The following is a 19,806-nucleotide window of genomic DNA, read 5'->3' on the forward strand; positions in this document are numbered from 1 at the left end:
GCCTTGTGTTCAGGTAAGAGATTCTTTATTAGCACGTGTGACACGAGGATTACTCCTATTCTAATAGTTGCATATTCAGAGACTAGTATGACTTTCAAACTGAATTGTTCTTTGAGTTTGGACTGAGACCACAAGATTTACCTCCTATACGTATTGGAAAACGTTTTCACGTATCAAGGGTATATGGCCATATCAAAGAGTAATTCTGATCCTCTGCTAGGGGCTATAGGATTTATAATTAATAAATTCTGCCTATGTAATTTTATGTAAGATCTGTAGAGGTGTTAACAAGCTGGCCTACCCCAGCTGGTACCCTTCCTTAGTTGTATCAGTTTGGTATCAGCTGAACCTTATTTAGAATATAATATTAATCTGCTGATGATAAATATGTGATAAATGCATCACAATCAGAAGCTGTCATTGTCTAAGCCAAATTATTGGGGAAAACAGCACAAGAATTCAGAATATGAGACTTATGATTATTACATGAAATGCAGTGGTCAAATTCTCAGTGTTTGCAAACAATCTGAATATCTCCACCAAAGCGATCACGTGTCAAATATTCACAATGGATGTCTGCCACAAAATGCGGCAAACAAATCATTAGTGCAGATCAACCAGTATAGCCTTCTGCTCTATTATTTAGCATAACCAGTTATTTGGATATCTTTTTTATGCTTCAGACACACTTGCCCCTCTCCCCTTTACCTTTTACAACCACTGGCTGTTATCCATTCTTGTGATTTCACTGACCTACAAAAGAAAATGCGATAGAACTTAGAGAAAGAAACAAAATTAATTTACACCCATTTTAAATTACATTAGAAGTAACAAGTGACCTTTTACTTCACTTTAATTTTTAATTGAAATTCAATCTATTTGTACTCAGAGGAACATATAGGGTGTGATGTTCATCACTGGCTCAATTTTTTCTAGCTTTAAGCGTAATTGGCCTCAGCAGGGACAAAAAAAAGGCAAGCCAGGGAGCTCTTGAAAATTGCACAGTTTGTGCCAGATAAAACCACTGATAATATTTCCATTGAAATCGCAGTGGTTCAGAGCTTAGACCCGAGTACCAGCATGCAACTGTAATGGCTAGTGACAGCAGCTATATGCGAGAGGCTTACAAAATCCCTACTCAAACACTCAACACCATGGCACAACTCCTTTGTGTTATTGCCACCTGGAAGAGAGATAATATGTGCTCTAGCATTACACTGAAGACTGGTAAGAGGGGGAGCCAGTATATCCACTATTTTGTCTCTATCTACTAAAAAGATCTGGAGACAGGCAGCAGAATGAAGTTACGTCCTTTCTGTTGGGAACTAAGCCTATCTAAATAGCCACAGATCTAAGAAAGGTACAAAATCAGTTCAAAATAGAAGTTTGGCAGAGTATCTCAGATAAGAAGGAAGATATACTGGCACAGACTCTCAACACGAATGGCAATGACATGCAAGTAGGCTAATTTATCAAATCATAAATCTGGATCAGTAGATCTAGGACAACCAAAGACCCACTTAATGATCAATATGATGGAAAAGGTTTTTAATAAAACCCAATAATATACAAAATATAAGGATCCAAGTTATCTAATCCAAACCTTACACCAAACCCAACTTTTTAAACATAAATTTGATTGTGATCTTCACTAGTATGTTCTTTACAACATATACCTCAGGGTGTCATACAAGTGCAGTGACAAGCTAGTTTTCTGTTCTACACTGACATGCATGTTGAGATCAGTTCTGTTTGCTCTCCCCAAGCAGTGGATCAGTGCTGAATCCGTCATTTTTGATGGCAGCTGGCCACATAGTCCTGCATTACAGAATTGTTACTTGTGAAAAGACACAGAAAACCTCTGTACAACCAGTTACATGCTGATGACATAGCCTTGCCTGCATCCAAGATGTCTACAACACTCCCAGGACCCATTTTCACATGCGTAGGTTTCCTTTTTAGTGGACTTGTGCTCAGCCCGAATTTAAACTGTCGACAAACACTATCTGCCCTTGCAGTGAGCACTGTACGTGTTCCTTTCCGGGCTACTGGCAGCCCACACTGGGACCTGGAAACAGAGCACGTTGCTGTGCAATCCAACAGATGGCTGTCTTGCATTTCTTTCCATTAACAATCACATTTGCTATAGAGAAACAACTGTCACTGTTCTCTGGAATCTATTTCCTATCATGATTCTACACGATTTTACAAAAAGAAGAAATAAGAAATTCCTTAAACCCATCCACTTTGTATATAGAGGAAATTTTAACTATGACATGACTGCTGCACTGTTTAAATATGAGACTGCTATACTAAACATTCAATTTTTTTTCTCATTAGGCCTTGTCAATTACTATACATTTTTTCCTACTTTTATTTAAACCTTTTCAGTCTATCTACAGTCAGCAGAATTAAAACAATAAATACCACACATATAATCATCACCCAGCATAACTAGGTAAGAGTACCTAGTCTACACTATCTAGGAAATCAGAAAAATGATGCAACAGTTCTACCTGGCCCTCAGAATCTGACGTCAGCAGTTATTCAGCAGACTTGGCTAAATACCACAAAAAATAGTGAATAATTTTGTCATAAGCACTGTCAGCTCATTCAGTTATTATTTGTGGCTTATTATTATTAACTGCTTATGCATCTCTGCATGACAAATGTTTTTAGCCCTGAAGATGTTTATGAATCCTAAATACTTCACAAATAGTCAGTGAATAATTACCCATGCTGAAAAGTAATATTGCAAGTCATTATGGTTTAGATGTTTTTGGTTATTTTCTCATTTTAATAGACTAAATTATCTAACCATAGTGCAGAAATAGACGACCTGCCTAAGCAGACAAAACAAACGCCTGAAAAAATACCAGATTCTTAAAGAAATAGTAGCAGGGGATAGTTCATAAAAACCTTTGCAATTTTTTTTTTTTAATTGGCAAAGTTAGAAAAATTTTTGAACAATTAACTCATGCATAGAAAACCTGATCAGTTCAGGAACAGGGCAAAAGGAAAAAAATATTAATCAGTTCAATAGTTCATCAAGAAAAATTCTGAACACTTCTAGTCCATAATGGACTTAAAGATTTATAATTAATCACCATTGTCAGAGGAAAATCCCCTCTATTCTTTAGGATTTAAAATAAATTAGACTGCATTCTGGACAACTCCATTGTTCAACAGACATAATAAACACAACTTGAAAGAGTATCTAGTTCAGATTAATGAACAGAAGAGCTAAAGACAAGCTGAAACGTACTGCTGACAAATATTTGTGTGGATACCAGTTTTAATTCAATTTTGCCTGTATTCACATTTGTGGTTGGCGTTCCACAGAGAAAACGCATATCAGACATATATCAGCAAATATTTCTGCAGTGGTCACTTGAAAACGTATCAATGTTTCTTCTTCATCACCCTCTGCCCACAGAAAACTTTGTGGAAGAATCCTCCTGGCCCCATTCAAAATGCTTTAGCCATAAGCTATAATATTTTGGATTTGAAGCACATTCTTAGAGCTTCACAGAATTTGTACTCCTTTACATGCTGGGGTCAAAAAGTAGCATGCTTTCTCCTCTTAGGAAATACTTATAATGCAATATGAAATGTAGATTTTAGAAAGAGAACCCAGGGAGAAAAATAAGGACATAGGACAATATGATAGCATTTTGCTAAATGCTGAATAGCTGAACAACAGTTAGGAGTTGTAATTCCATTTTCAATTATTTATGATTTTTTTTTTTTTACACAAACTTACTCTTTCTCAGAAAGTAGATTGTCTAAATTAAAATTCTTTTTTAAATAAGTGTTTCTGGTGGAAAACAACACAACCAATCCACACAGAAAAATAGTTTCAAATTCACTATTCTAGGATAAAAACTAGAATCCTGATTAAAATTTTCATGGCTCAGCCATTAAAAGAATAGAAACACTATCACATGACGAACATGTCAAATCAAATAAACTATTACCTCCTCTGAACAGATGTCAAAAGGAATTTATAGCTCAAAGTTACTCAGGTAATCATTCTAAACAACAAATACATTTCGAAAAAAACCCCTGCTAATTTCAAAACAGAAAGGAAAAATAAAAATTATCAAATACAATATCTGCTGTTACTTACCATGACACACCATTCTTCAGCATGCAGTTGCTGGGCTTACAAAACTGTGCTATCAGATGAAAGAGAATGATTATGATAAAGCAATATGTAAAAGGCTTGATTTTATTCTGTTGTAACAGAAAAAAATATCTACAGTTAGTTACTCTGGGGAGAGTTCACATGATATCAATTCCTCATCTTGCCTTTTCCCTCTGCCTTGGTAGGGAATCTTTTTTTGACATTGCAGAGGCCAAACATGAACATGAGGCCAGTAGATAAGGCCAGAATCAGAGAGGAAGAGGCAGGTGATGATTTCGCAGAATGTCTTTACCTGGAACTTTCGCCAGAGTCCTATCTCCCCAAGTTACCAAAGATTGTGAAGATGATGTTGAAGAGCATAGACCTTAAGAGCCCACCAGGATAGTCAGTAACTCAGAGGACGTCTGCTGCTTGCCATACATTCACATGCTAGTAAACAAGAACAGGCCAAAGACCAGGGATGTGACACTGATTGCAGTCGTGATATCCCTGAGGTCCCTTTGTTCCATGCACTCTGACACTTCATCCTGCAACAACATTTGGAAACAGGAGACTAAATAATGAGCCTCTGGGTTGAACCAGTATAGTTATTTTTAGAATCTTGTGCTGTCCTGTATGTAACTCACATTTCTTCTGCAAGTGGAGAAAAGACAGTCTTACCTTTACTGTGATTCCTGTGTGTATTTTTTGAAAGCATATACTGCACAGCAGGTTTTTCATCTGCAGTAATCAATGACCAAGTATATTTGTGTAGCACTAAAGAAATCAATGGCCAAGTTTTTACTGGAAAAATATCTAGCTTACATTTATATGACAGCAGAATATAATAAAGGACAGCATATTTGTGAAGTGAAACATCCACAGGTAAATTGTTCCTTGCCCAGTAGTGGACACAGCTCATAGTCTAAGGGAAAGTTTTATGGTTTACATAGGTCCTTGCACAGTGGGAACTCACAAAATAAATACCAATCTCTTTTCAGACTCTCAGCAACTCTTAAAATCCATAGCCTCGTTATCTTGTATACAGCAAACTTCTTTCCTGTATGACTATTTAAACAAGAGACTGTTTCTAGCGCCAAGATGCTGGGAATTGTCCAGACCACTGGGTTCTGCTGAAGCTGCATGACCTCTTCACAGACACTCATCTCCGTATCTGGCTGATACAGCAATTGATAGCGTCTCATCACAAGCAGGCTCACCCACAGATGAATGATCACAGCCAGGTCTCCTTAATACTCCAAGGTTACCTTGGCATCTAGATGAAACTTAAAATCCCTAGCAGTCAAAAATAACTTCTGGCATTGGTTGTGACATTCCTCAAGTCTTCCCTGTAAGTGCATTGAAGAGGGCACTATGGGATGTTGCCAGGACCCCTATCAATACAAGTACTTATTCATTCCAGTCTTCATGGACATTATCAATAGCTCTTTCTAAGCAGGCTGCATTTCATATTTACAGCTAATGCATTCATAATGGAGCTATCAAACCTTTTATTATTACTTTAATTTGCTTTCACATCAGTTTGGCTAAAACTTGGGATTTTCCCCTGCAGTCTACAAGCCCTTCTTTTACCAAATTCCCTCCTGCTTCAGAATATTTTAACTATCTATGTTTCTGAGTTGAAGCTAGTGAGATCTGCTGAACTGGCAAGCGAACAGACTAGCACTGCATTTCTAGATACGGACAGAACATCTCATGCTATGGCAGAATCTTCAAGAGAGTGCTCCTTACTCATAGAGCTCTTGAGTTTCCACAATCACTCACAGCCCTGCCCAGGAATTAGCTTTCCTATTAGGAAATTCTTCACAGTTTTTGAAGTTGGGGATGATACGCAGACCTCATTCCTTGGCGTCCTTGTCAGGATGTAGCAGCTTCAGCAGACCACTGTCACTAGAGCTGATTTAAAAGAGGCAATTTTGATTTGCCTACACATCTGCATGCTTATCTCTATGCTCATTTTAAGAGCATTGACAATATTAGGTTGCTATGAATAGATTTTTCTCTACATTACATGTAGTTATGCTTGGATATTTCAGATTAAATGGCAAACCACAGGAATCCCATTCTTAGATACAATACGGTCTTGGAAGATTCTTACAGGGCTCACAACCCAGTAGGTCTTCAGCAATGACTCATGCAGTCTTCACCCATGTAGGTATTTCAGAAATTAGATAGCAAAGAGGGTCTGTGTGAAAGAGATGTCTTCTGGTAACTGTTGTAACAGGAAAGAAGTAGATTATCTGTAGTTTATCTCCCTTTCTGCAGGGGTGCAGGAAGATCATACAGATCTACACCCAGTTAGGTTATCCTTATCCCTTATTCTTCCTAAAACAGGGGAACTGTTCTGGATCTCTGCTTCCATACTCTTCTGGAGAGGAAGAGATTTACCCTGGAGGAACCACTGGACAACAGAAGTAACAACTGTAAATACAGTTGGAGTAAACATCCTATTTTTCTAACTGGAGTATGTTCATAAAAATATCTTTAAGCAAGTCATATCTTATAGAATGTTGTTGATATAAAACCCCCTAACTTTCCCATGCTGAAAACAAACAAACAAAAAGGTATGGAAGAAAAAAAAAAAAATCACACACACGACAAAAATTCTATTATTATGTCAAGGTTGGTAACAATTATCATCATAATTTCCTCCTCCTTTTACATTAATATTTGCCTTTTTTTGACTATCATGGGTTTACTAACCCCCCGATTTGAACAGCACATCTGAAGAGCATGTGGGCCATTCCCTTCTCTGAGGATTCTCTCATAACCGGGTAGGTGAAGCGATTATTAAAACCTCACTGAAGGTTCTTTCATTTAAGGCTGCAAACAATAAGAAATTGACTGTGATTGTAGGAGGTACATGCTTCATTGCTATGAGAGATTCACCAGAAACGTTAATTATTACCAGTCTTTTAACAGAGCATACATGTATGCAACTGATCAGATGGGAACTTGCTTTCCTACCATTCAGAGTTCACTTCCACCGATTAATTTCTAAACACATTCTCTCATGTAAACCATGTTGTCTTACGGATTTTGCTCCTGCAAATATAGCATCTCCTTATTCCCGGGCCTGCTGTGATTTTTATCAAGCTTAACTTGATAAAACAATCTTCAGACTAGTTTCAGACTAGGGACTAGGCTAGTTTTGACACCGTTGTTATTAAGCTAGACAATAAAAGGACAACGGATGGTAAAATTGTGTTATTAAAATGATTTGATCTTCTCTACTTATGACCTTGGATTTTGTTGCTGAGGTCAGGATATGGACAAAACACAAAAGCATAGAAATAAAAAACAGCAACTACCTTTAAAAAAATATTAACAACATCTTTCTCCATCCAGTCACTTACTGGAAAAGTTTACAAATGAACATTCTCAGTTTCCTGAGTCAGGAGGCTGACAAGGAAATACAGGTCCTTGAATCTATGAGGTGCTGGTTTATATTCAGCCTAAGAATGGTAAGAGTCAAAATTATTCCCACAGAGGCACTGTTCATATTAAAGGAACTTGCTGAGGTAAAAATGTGTTTCCAGGAGGTAGAAATGCCACACTCCTCATCACAACTGGCACCCTTTAATCACTTTTAGAAAGGATCTGATTAAAATTAAATCTAGAGATATCCCCAGCTAGAAGCTGAGACACACTGCTGGAGAAGCTTATCCTCTAGATCAAAATTAGCAGTTTCTTGGCTTCTAATGGTTGAGTGTGTACTCCTTCTGAAGTAGCTAAAGCACATATTGACTACAATGGAGCAGAGCTAACTGACTACAGCACTGCTCTTTAGCAAATACCACTCATACATGATAAAACAACAAAGGATAGTTTTACAGCTCAGACCTGGACTAGGACACAGAAGATCTAGATTCATCTCCTTAATATTCCTGTGTGACTGAACAAAAAAAAGTCATGCCATTCCTCTGTATCAGAGTTGTCAGATCAAAAACAAAGCAAAGAAGCCTTCCATCCCTTGACTACTTCTCTTGGTCTAAACAGGATAAAGAAGATTTATCCCCATCTCCTGCCTTCCCGAACACCATATTTGTAGGAACATCGTGTAATCATGAAGTGCTCTGGTATGCACTGAACCCCATGGGCACAAGCCTAAAACTAATGAGACCAATAGCAAGTAAAAGGCTGTTCGAGCTCATGCTAACAGGGCAGCTATCAGACATGTTGCTCTGGGAGCCACCTCATTCTGTACAGTTGCACAGAACCCCTCAAATTAAACACCTATGAAGCAGAAGCAGCTGAGTGCAACAGCAGATGACTTTGAACACGCTGATGTAGTTTTCCAAGAAACCAACTCCGGTGTCTCCCCTCTGCGCTGCAGCACTGATGTGTCCTTTGTTAAAGACAGGACATCGTTCATCTCTCTCCAAGTACAAGTGTCTTACAAGTCAATTCTGTAGTTAATGCATGCTGACAAAAGGAGGTTTATATACTGTGCAACAATACCCATTGCCGCTCACTCGAAGAGAAGACACTTCAAGGGCAGGCTGCTCCTATGTGACACAACTACTGCTTTGCCAAACAGATGACTTGCAATGGTAACACTGTTTCTTGCTTTTATTCCCTCAGCTAGACGGTTAACTTCTATCTTGTGGCACATTTGAAGATTAATCGGTATCTCAGCCTGCAGTGGTCCAGCTAATTTAAACACAAACACACTCAGTGGAGAGCAGAGAGCCTGAAAGAGGTGGGAGGGGAAAAGCTGGTGGGCTTTGAAGGAAGTGCAGCCTACTATCATCTGCAAAAACAGAACAAGAAATAGATAAAACTAAATTAGAGATCTATTAAAAAAAATTAATGGCATCTGCAAATGAAATTAAAGCTAAGATAATCACTCTAATAGCAGGGTCTCTGGTGAGCACTAATGCTTAATTTTTTCTTATATTTGATGAAGGCATCTATTAATTAAAAATATTTATACAAGGTGGAGGCTTGACAGGAATACTCCATGCAGCCATTCTTAAGGGAGCTGCTTCTGTTAATCAGCTATTTTAGAAAAGAATGCCTCTACTCGATACAACGAAGGCAAGACTGTACTTCAATACATCTTATTTAAGGCTTGTGCTTTCTAAATATCCTCTGTGGCTAGAATCGGATGGAGTAGGCTGCTTTCTACATACGATGTTATATGCTTTCCTTCTGATTGTTTAGTTAGCTTGTACTGAAAAGAAACCTTCATCTTCTCCTCCACCTCCCTTTTATCCCCCTTTTATTATTAACCTTTTATTGAATTGTTGAACATCCAAGTACAAAAGCAGATGATCTGATATGTATGAATGTATTGTACAAATGAGGACAAAGCTAAACGCACACTCAATGGCAGCTATGAAAATATTATCGGACTTTGAGGCAGGGACAAACCAAGACCAAATGTCATTAATGAGACTATTCAAAGTAATTTTGATGAAGTTATGATTCTGTTGTCATCCAGTACTGAGAGGCAAACGTTTAGAATTTGAAAAAAAAGAATCATTAATCATTAGGCAGCTCTCTGGGGCACTCACTCTTTCAGGATTTTCCTCTTTGTTCCCCTCTCTCCCCCCACCCCCTGTTTATTCCTTTCTTTTTTTTCCTCTCATCTTTTCAACACAAACAGTGCTATGAAAACAGGGAGGATTAGAAGTTGTCCCTGACATATTTCATTGAAAGGTTGTTGGTTTTGTCTTTCTGCATGTATTAGTTTGAATTTTGTATGAGGCACCTGTTGGCTGTTGAGAATAAATCAACAGGAAGGTCACAAATGGGCTTGTATGCTTGCCTTTTTAAGCCTGTTGGGAACTCACTGCTTTGCTCTACAGGCATAAATGCTGGAAAGAAGGCCAACCACGCTGTTTAACACTATTTCATTATGTGAATTGTGTGTGAATTGTGTAGGCTCCTCGAACAAAAGTTAATCTTAAAGTCCTGTTGCTAATATTGTCATAATTAACTCAGGCTAGCGACGGCAGGAGTCTCAATTCATGATACCAGTTAAGTAAGCTATAGTTAAACTTACCTACCATGGCTATTGCTATGTTGCATGGAGAGAAATGAGCACTGTGAAAGGGCACTTAGAGAAATAAACAGAGAAGGTGATGTATGGATGTAGCTTTCTGAAAGCTCTGATAAAATGGCTTGGCTGTGCAGTCCATCATGCTTGGTAAGTCAAGGATGGGTGGCATAAAAACAAGTGATGAATGTGTCAAATTGCTAAAAAGTGGAACAGGGGGACAGCCTAGGACTTTGACTTAATGATTTCTTTTGATTATGCTACTGCTACGATGTGACACTGTGGCCGGCCATGTGGAAACAACAGAATAAATGCTGTAAACCCCCTCCCTTTTATAATCCACCTGCAGTGCAGTCAAAGGAGGGGAGGGAGCTGAAGTGAACTCTGGAGTAAGGGACTTTTATCCCCTTTCTTAAAAAAAAGAAAAAAAAATGCATTTTAACACATGACTTCACGTACATTATAGCTCATGAGAATGTCCAGTTCCCCACATCCTTTAAAAACTACAGCTGGGCTTTACAGTGAGATCTGTTTCTCAGCAACATTTTCCATATCTTTAACATTGCAGCATACATATAAGACTGCTGCACTTGCCTGAGGAATGGAACACAAACTCAATGCCCTGCTTGGGATGGGGAGGGCGAAGGATGCAGCCTTCCCAAATCCAAAAGCCTTTCTGACCTGGCAGTTGGCTCCACAGACACCCACTGCCCTTCCCCAAGAAGCTGTACCAGTCCTATGAAAGAAGAATTCAGCACTGATGAGGCCAGAAGGAAGGAGCAAGGGCTATTACACTCCAATCCCTGTCCTAAGTCTTGCTTGATCATTTTGATTGAACGTAGCTAAGTATCTAGGACTTTCCTCACCTTCTGAATTGCCCAGAAAAAAATATTCCCTCTTCCTTTCTTCTGTATGACCCCCAGAATCTTTAATATTTTATTCTATTTATTTTTACAGATACATGCTGTTGGAAACGTTCACAACATTTTAGGTCTGTGGCCACTTATACCTCCCTTTTTTTTTTTTCCTTCCCATTAGTAAATGATACACTTACAGCTAGCTCAGTATTGTTTTCATCGGGTTGGGTGTTTGAGTAAATATTTCTTTTCCTCATACTATTTTTTTCACCCATTCCTGCAACTTGGAACTGCAGCCAATACCAAAGTCAAAGCACAGCCAGAACATCCTTTCTTGTGCAAAACAAAAGCATTAGAAGTTGTGAGTTAAGTTCATTCCATACCGAAGCTCGTGGCAAAGCTTCCACTGGCCTCAATACAGGCTTTTCCCAGTATGATGAGACAAGTGTTACAATTCAGTCTACCTTAATTTTACTTAACTTTAAGGAACATTCAAATTATGGGTAATTATAAATGTCAGGCAAACCCCATCAGTTTCTCACCCAGAAGGACTGTTTCAAATGTTGGTCAATCAGGTTCTTTTTTCCATAAAGAGGGGGACTTTCCAATTCCAATTTTACAGATGCTGGTAATTTTACAGTAGAAATATGTATTTTGCAGCTTCAAGAGATTATTCAAGTCATAATCAAGTATGAACTCCTAAACTTTTAGCATTTTCCCATCATTAACATATAGCATGAATTGGCCTATTCCCCAGACACTTCATTCAACAATAAATTGTGATGATACCGACATATTGAGCAGCAAAGCGGAATAGGCAATAGGAAAAAAAATGAATTATCATTCTGTCTCTAAGCATTGGTGGACTAACATTATTAATGGGGTTTTTTTTCAGTTCCTTTGATGGGCACATTGCTGCACGTAACATGCAGTGCCAGCTTACCAGCTCACGTAATTTGTCATCTTTCTGACAAACTTAATGGATCCATGTAATTTTTGCCCCCCAGATGACAATCTGACCCAATTCAGACATGACATTGCTTTGATAAACTTGCAATATAAAGAGGAAGGTGGCATAACAGGCAAAAGCCTCATTGTGAAGGCAGAAACACACAACTGTAGTCTGTCAGCACAGGTGAAAGAAGAGGGCCTGAAGAACAGAATAACAGTGATAAGTACCAGAATTTGATTTCATTAGCCAAAGAAGACTGAGGCTTTTTGCTGGCCATTTTACAATTCTCTCACTTGACTTGTTTACTGATGGAAATGTTTGCCAAGGAACTTTGGAAAAATAGTGACATATGAACAATCTGTTGTGGCATATTGTAGTGGTAGTGTTTGTGCTGCTATAGATACTAAGCTTTTAGCATTTTTGTAATTTGTCTTGAAAAAGCTGGAACTTGGCATGAAGTTTTTGGGTGCCTCTATCTCCAAGTCAGATGGTTTTCATATTTTTTGTTACTTTTCTGTAGGGTTTTTTTTTTTCCCCTATGTGAAGAAAAGCCTGAAGATATGCTGTGTCAAGGAAAAGGAAAAAGTATGCTCAGTTGAAGACAGAGACAGAAGGCGGGAAAAAAACCCAAATGCATTGCAAAATGAGGAGAAACAGGTGCAAGCTTCTTTTCAAGGTGAGAAGAGTGTTTACAGGATACACACAGGTCTTAAGCAACTGCAAAATTCATCAGGATATGCAAAGAAGGCTTTGGGATTTTTACTTTCTTTTGGTTTCAGATCTTACAATGATGATTTACTTCAACACTAGTCTTTCGTACCGGACAGTAGCTTCACCCAAGTTCCTGCATTTCAGTGTGCTTATTCAATGGACTCCACAAAGATCAAATCAGCACACTGAGGTAAGTATAAGCTTCATGTATTTTAATTGTGGACACAAAGTCAGTACAAGAAAGTGCAAGGGTGAAGAGCTGCACAAGCAAGTTGAGAGAATGAATTATGCCATCAGCAACACTACCAAAATAGACTGAACAAAGAAAATCATGAGTCTCCTGCTTCTGTCTGAACAGGATGCTGTTAGCTCTGCCAGCCTAACACTGACCTGTAAGATACATTTCCATTGCATGATAAGCCTAGATCAGAACCTTCTGTTCAAGTACATGAACTGCCATGTGGCTCTGCTGTGGCAGGACACAGAACTACCTACCAGAAACGTGGACTGTACAAGCACAGCAGATGTATTGGAAAGAAGTCTAGAGAGGAACTGAAGAACCAGGGAAAGAGAAAAAGGTAACAAACCCCAAACAAAATTATTGGCGAGTAATCCAACAGCAAGGAGAAGAAAATAGCAGATAAAAATTGGCCATGAGGGAAACTGGGAAGTTATACACGTAGCCAAAATACTGGCAGATGTTATTGCATTTGGGAATCTTTCCTATCACTTCCTAGGGCTCCGCACATGGGTATTTCCTGTTACTGCTGAATGTATATGAAATACTAAGTTTCAGTCAGAAGAATAAGATGCTGTCCTCCACCCTGAACCACAGCCCACACAGAACGTCCTACGCTCCTGCAAGGCATCATCCTAAACGAATGGAAAAGTCTCATCTGACATATGTAAGATTAATAAGGCATTTAGCTAGCATTATGGAAGTCTTTGCTGCTGAAACATCATGTTTTATCACAATTCTACAACAATTTTCTTGACATTTTGAATTTTCCATAGGCTTTTTTGAGGGAGAAGGAGGCTGAAAGAGGAGTACTACAGTGCTGTTGATGAACCTGTTAACAATAATGCCTGTTCTGTAAAACTTGGGAAAGAAAATATATAGATAATTCTGTGTGCTTTTGACATTTTGCCTTTCATAGTATTCTAACAGGGGGATGCATGGAGAAGTTCAAAGATAACTGAAAAATTATACAAGGTATGCTTAACCAACAGACTTGATTAACTCAAGATAGTGTAGCTAGGGGCTTGGTATGATTAAGTGGGATTAGACATGTATATGTATATAACCTCTCAAGATTTGTATGGAGAGAGGAATATCCTTTATTATATTAGCTGAAAGATATATACATATCTATAGATAGATTATACTGAGATATCGATGCATGTATTAGAAATGAATGAACCAAAAGAACAATGGCTAGCCCAGACCTCACCGATTGTTATTAGAAAGAAAATTCCCCCTCTGGGAAGTTTATTCCACAATCTATCTTCTAATTTACTCTTCAGGAGCTCACACCAGTCACTGTTGCATGCCAGATACTTGCTTATGGACCTCTAGTACTATCCTGGAACATGACTTCTATGTTCTGATGTTCACCCCCATCAGTCCCTGTCCTGCCATCTCATACCATGAAACACAAATTGCCTGTAAAAATGATAATTCTCTTATTAGTTTTAAAGGTCAAATCAAATGATGTGGAAAATATGCAGTGGTGTGACATGTAATTTACATAATTGCCACAAAAACACTGCACTAAAGCTGTGGGGAAAAAAAAAAAGCTTCACTGAGAAAAAGCCAATCAGCCAGATTTGCAGTGTGAGTAGAGTGGGGCTGCACTGCTGACACATGAGCAACACTAGCAACCTAATAGTACCCAGCATATTCGATTCTGAATTTACTCTCTTCTTTTTCCCCACTCCTTCCCCCCAAATATATGCATACACAATGAAAAATAGAAAATGAGAGATATTTCCCACCAATCCTGTTTTTTAAACCAATTTGTTTCTAAATCTGGAATGTAATCTTTGATGTCATTACATAATCGCAACTACCCTTGAGCCAGGGGACAGACGAAGATGACATCGTCTGTCCTATTTGATGTCCCAAATGGTGTTGCACATTGGAACTAAGGAGGTGTGAGCAGAGTCAGTGCTAGGGGCCTGTCACCCCCTTTCCAAAGGCTGCTTTTCGCTTGCCTAGGCACTCAAGACAAGCAGGTAAAGGACTTCATTGGGCTTTCAGATCCAGGTGCTGCCACCACTGCCCTTCTCCTCCAGGGCTCACCATCATGGGCGTGGTCTGTGGAACCTGCTTCTCCTCAGGACACAACTCATGTGAGGATACGCAGGAGCTTCAAATACATAGGGTGCAACAACACAGACCCCAGTGGAGGACTTGCAAAAGCTGAAGCAGCAGCCAATATACTTGCATTGGGAGGAATGAAACTCAGCTGGTAGCTTTATAGTGATTTCTTAAAAGCCCTCACTTACAGAAAACAGACCTGGATAAACCTAGTATGAATCCATTAAAGAAAAAAACAAACCACTGCACATAAAACAAAATCTAAGCTATTTAAAAGCAAAGTCAAGATTTCTTCTAATGCCCTGATGCTGTCTGCTTAAAATGATTAATTGATGGTTGGGTTTGGCTAATTATTTTAGAAGCATTTTATTCAGGAATTAGATAACCGACAAAATTGTTAATAAGCCTGACATCTGCTCATTTTTCTTAAAGTTTAGGGTGCATCCTTCTCCTCTGCCTAGCAGACCAGACACTACACTAGGCTTTCTGTGTGGTGCATCTGACAGCTGACACAATAATGCTTATTTCAGAGATGAAGACAGCAAGTTGTCTGTTCGTGTCCATGAAGCATTAATTCTGAGTGTATTATTTGTTACTATGACTCAGTTTATTGATACATCCTCTTGTGTTCTTATATCTTAATTTATTGTACTGTATTAACCATGCATACATCTATTTTGCCTTTTTTTTAATATTACAAAGCCAGTCTTACTTTACCTTGATTAATCAAGGTTGATCTTACCTTAAAATAATCAAGCTGACAATAGGTGTCTACACATCAGAAAAATGGAGTAGGATCTTGAAGAAAAGGTGTTTTATTACATTATGTCTCCATTTTGGATTTATAACTCAGTTCATTTCATATCATATATATTTATCATCTAGGTTCTTAATAGAACTTTTTAATCAGCAGAAGTGAGACATCACTTATTCATTTGACATATCACAAATTAATAAAAATGCAATGAAAGAGCAAATCAAAATGGTCTTTCAGACCAGAAATTTTGCTGCTTCTGAAGTGCAAAGCTCTGTTATGAAATTGCTAAAAGAATTTTACCTCTTCTATCAACGGGGGGTTCATACAATTCACTGCATATATTAAAGGAATCCCCACAAGGTAGCTAGTCAAGGTCAAGTTATTTTACGTTTCCGTAATATTAAAAAGAGGAAAAAAGTAATGCAATGACACACTGAAAGAGGGCATCATGTAATTAGATAAGGAACATTCATGATCCAGGCATACAGAAAGCTTAAAATTAATTTTAGAAGTGAGCAATACTGCTCACTCTTTTTTTAGGATCAGAATAACAGCAGCCTCACAAATACAGCTGAGCTGAAATATACCAGTGTCACGATAAAAGTCACTTTGCATGTGGTTATCAGAAACACGGCAGGTGGAAAAGATTCAGGTAGTTCCGATTAATCACTAGAAAATTCTTACAGTTCTTCAATATTGCCAGAAATGCATACATTTAATTAATAATCGTGTGAATTTCTCTAAGCCTTCATACATACCAACATATATGCAATGTTATTAAAACTATTAAAGCTGAGGAAATAAACAGCCAAGTAGTTCATATTCAAACACCTGATTTTTACTACCCCATCCCTTCTCAACCCCTGCCTTTTGTTTTTCCTGCCTACTTGCTATATCTTGTCTCTGACAAGAGATTAAACGGGTGAGAGCTGTCACTTCTGATGTTTGTACTATACAAAGCACAACCAGGCCTGTAGATGTTAATATAATAATAATAAATAAAAATCAGAGTCTGAAAGGCCAGCTCAAACAAGGGAAATATTGTTTGCCATGAACAGCTGAATCTATAGTGTTATCTGGGCAAACTTTCCTGCACTAACCACAAGCATACCCTGACACAGTTTTGAAGGGCCCATGCAGGGAATGAGGAGCTCAGTGCTTCTACCAGCACGTGCATTTCCCCGCTTTCCTTGGCTGACACCACTCATGTTGATAGGGTGCTTGTGTCATGCTGAAACTGTCCTGTTAACATCTGAATTGAGACCAGCTATTATTTTGCCCATCACTGTCTGAATTTAAATACAGCCATTTTCTTGAATTTGAGAAGAATAATATTTATAATAATTATTATTTTTTTATTAATAGTAGGCTTCTTACAGACACTGAGGCCAACTTACAGACTTCTATCCACAGATAGCGGGTGTAAATCAGTCATGTTTTTTAAAATACCTGTTATAATGCTGAAGTGGCATAAAGCAGCTTTAGTATGAATCTTGATCACGGTATGCTTTGTTAATTACATCTGATATGTTCCAGCCCAGCCAAGGAATGGGGGGTCTGGGAGAGAGGTTTCCCCATGGCTGGTCCTGGGGGATAGAGTTACATCACCTTACTGCCAGTCTTGGTAAGTGTCACCCTATTAAGGAACTGCTCCTTGGTTCCATAACCTGATTTCTCCCACTATCATGGGGGTGGCAGATAAGGTAGAACATTTGCCTTTGGTTTCTACTGTGATTATATATGAAGATATATCTATCATTTTTTATTCCTATTGACTGTTTTTCTGCTCTGGTATATAATGTCTATTATCCTAGACTGTAGGGTTTCAAGAGCAGACATTGTCTCTGTGTGCTCTGCCAAACAACACGGCTTTAATCCTTGTTGGGGATTATTAAACACTACTGTAAAAATAGAAGTAATACTTCTGGAGAACAGAAGAAAAGATTGAGAACTGTGAGGTCCAGCTTTAGATTTGTGAATGTAACAAGATACAGGTCCAGAGCATCACAGCAATTACAAATTGTTGAGGAGTCAGGCTAGGAGTTCTTGTTCACAGCCCCGCACTGGAGGTGGCTGTGCAAGCCCAGTGGAAAGCCTTACAAATTTCACACTTATTGTCACTTCCTTCTTTATGTTTTAGAGACAAACAGTGTAGAAAGTTATGAGATAGAGAAGACACACTTAAAACAAGTAAAAAGTGTTGCTTAAGACAGTTGGAAATTTCTACCAGACCTCAAGATCAGGCAAGATTTATTTTTCATTTGTAGCTTGGTTCAGTATGGGAGCACACAAACACCGTAATCTATCATATAATAGCTCCAGACTGGATTTAGGTGAGTGAAAGAGACATTTCTGAGAAATGTCAGATGAGAAAACACACTGAAAGAAGATGACAGACCTATGCTGCAAGATGGGAAGATTATGTACGCACTAGTTTATACATCATTACCGATTACTGCCATCAGATCAGAGCAAGATTTTACCTGAAAGGCTAGGATTGAGCAAAGCGGGGGAAGGGTGTGTGTGTGTGTGAAGTTGTAGACTACTTTTACAACAATTTGCTCAGAGGCTAAGGATCAGGTTTCCACACTGAAATAACCACCATTGGGTGATCACAATTAATATCGATGTTTTCTCAGTAACAGATGAAAGCAATTTTGCACTAAATAAAAACATTGAAAGTGTAATGTGGATGCATAATCTGTCTTTTTTAAGACAGTATTTTAAAGTTGTTTTCTCCATTGCTGTACATCTTGCTTGATGCAGCGTTCCTCTGCGTTACAGAGGTTACCAAGAGGGGAACTTGTTTATCTCCCAAGGCTGATGGCCCAGCTGAACTGCAGTTCTTGGCCTTCTTGAAGTGGCCCACATGAAACTAAATTACGATCTCTTCCCTCCAAACCCCAGTTTCTTGCATGACTGCAGGCAACCAAATCATTTCCAACATGAGAAGACCTCTTGGATTCATCCGCCATAAGCTCTTATATTTGGAATGATTGGGATGTCCAGAACAACAGCTGGCTATATCTGTAGGGTAACTCTTCCCACTCTGACGCAGCAGGAGTGAGGACCCTACACTGGGATTTGAGGTTATGACAGGTGGGGATTCTTTTTAGCTCTAGACCCGATTTGGATGAGTGAAAAAGATTTTTCTGAGAAATATCAGATGAGAAAACACACTGGAAATGTAGAAGAGAAACCCAGCCGCTGTTACCTGGCCATTGAGATGCTGTTAATTGAACATTTCAATGTGGATGTGTTGAATTTGGGCCTGAGGAAGAGCCTGGATCTGCAGAGCCATGGACCCTCCTGAAAAGCAGCAACAAAATGCTCCTGAATGCAAATTCCCTACTCAGCCATACAAGTGTATCATCATTTGGAGGCCGCGGGTGTGGCACTAGTATTACTTGAACTGGTTTCAATGGCACAACAGCAGTGATTTGTCTACCTAAGGCTGGTCTTGACAATAGCTGCTGAGACATCAGAGTCAGGCCAAGAAAAACATAATTATGGATTATTCGGACAGCCAGTCTGTCAGCAAATTATTACCTAACCTACAACTACACATGGTCCATTCCCAGAAAATGAGTAAAACTCAGATCATAACCGAATGTATTCCAGCGGAAGAAGAGCCAATTTACTGACCTTCCACCCACCTGCAGAAGACACCTGATGGCAACTTTACTTACGCTTGAACAGACTCACAGCAGGTAGAAGGAGAAGTTTCAGATCTGGGATAAACAGTAGCTCATCTCATAGGTTTCAACTGCTTGTCGAGAAGATGTCAAGGTAATGAATCCTGAATCACAGAGCTCATCTTCGGACGGCAATGTTGTATTTATATTTTTTTTTTGTGACTAAACCTCTTGGTGGTTTGGAAACATTACAATCTTTTTTCTTTTTACTCAAAAGGGAACCAAACAAAAAAAATCCCACAATAATCCAATGAATGGAAGGGAACCCTGTTATGAACATTCACAGCCATATTTCAAGAGCCATTGCCTAGATTTTTGTAAGAGGTTTGAAAGCATTTACTTCAAATAATCTCCATTTGAATC

General features: G+C 38.6%; 1 protein-coding gene across 8 annotated transcripts in view; it reads right to left on the reverse strand.

Moving 5' to 3' along the window:
• Positions 1 to 19,806, reverse strand: part of SPTLC3 (serine palmitoyltransferase long chain base subunit 3) — a 203,407-nt gene that overhangs the window by 105,676 nt on the left and 77,925 nt on the right. For 7 of the 8 annotated variants that reach the window (XM_054822632.1, XM_054822627.1, XM_054822630.1 and 4 more), the window contains 2 exons: positions 4,130 to 4,178; positions 709 to 753 (listed from right to left, as the gene is read on the reverse strand). The gene's annotated coding sequence lies outside the window, so the exon portion shown is untranslated. Of the gene's footprint in view, positions 1 to 708; positions 754 to 4,129; positions 4,179 to 4,439; positions 4,514 to 19,806 lie in introns of those variants that run through there. The other variant, XM_054822633.1, reaches the window with a different exon arrangement.

The sequence above is a fragment of the Grus americana genome, chromosome 3, assembly GCF_028858705.1.
Source record: "Grus americana isolate bGruAme1 chromosome 3, bGruAme1.mat, whole genome shotgun sequence".
NCBI lineage: Eukaryota > Metazoa > Chordata > Aves > Gruiformes > Gruidae > Grus > Grus americana.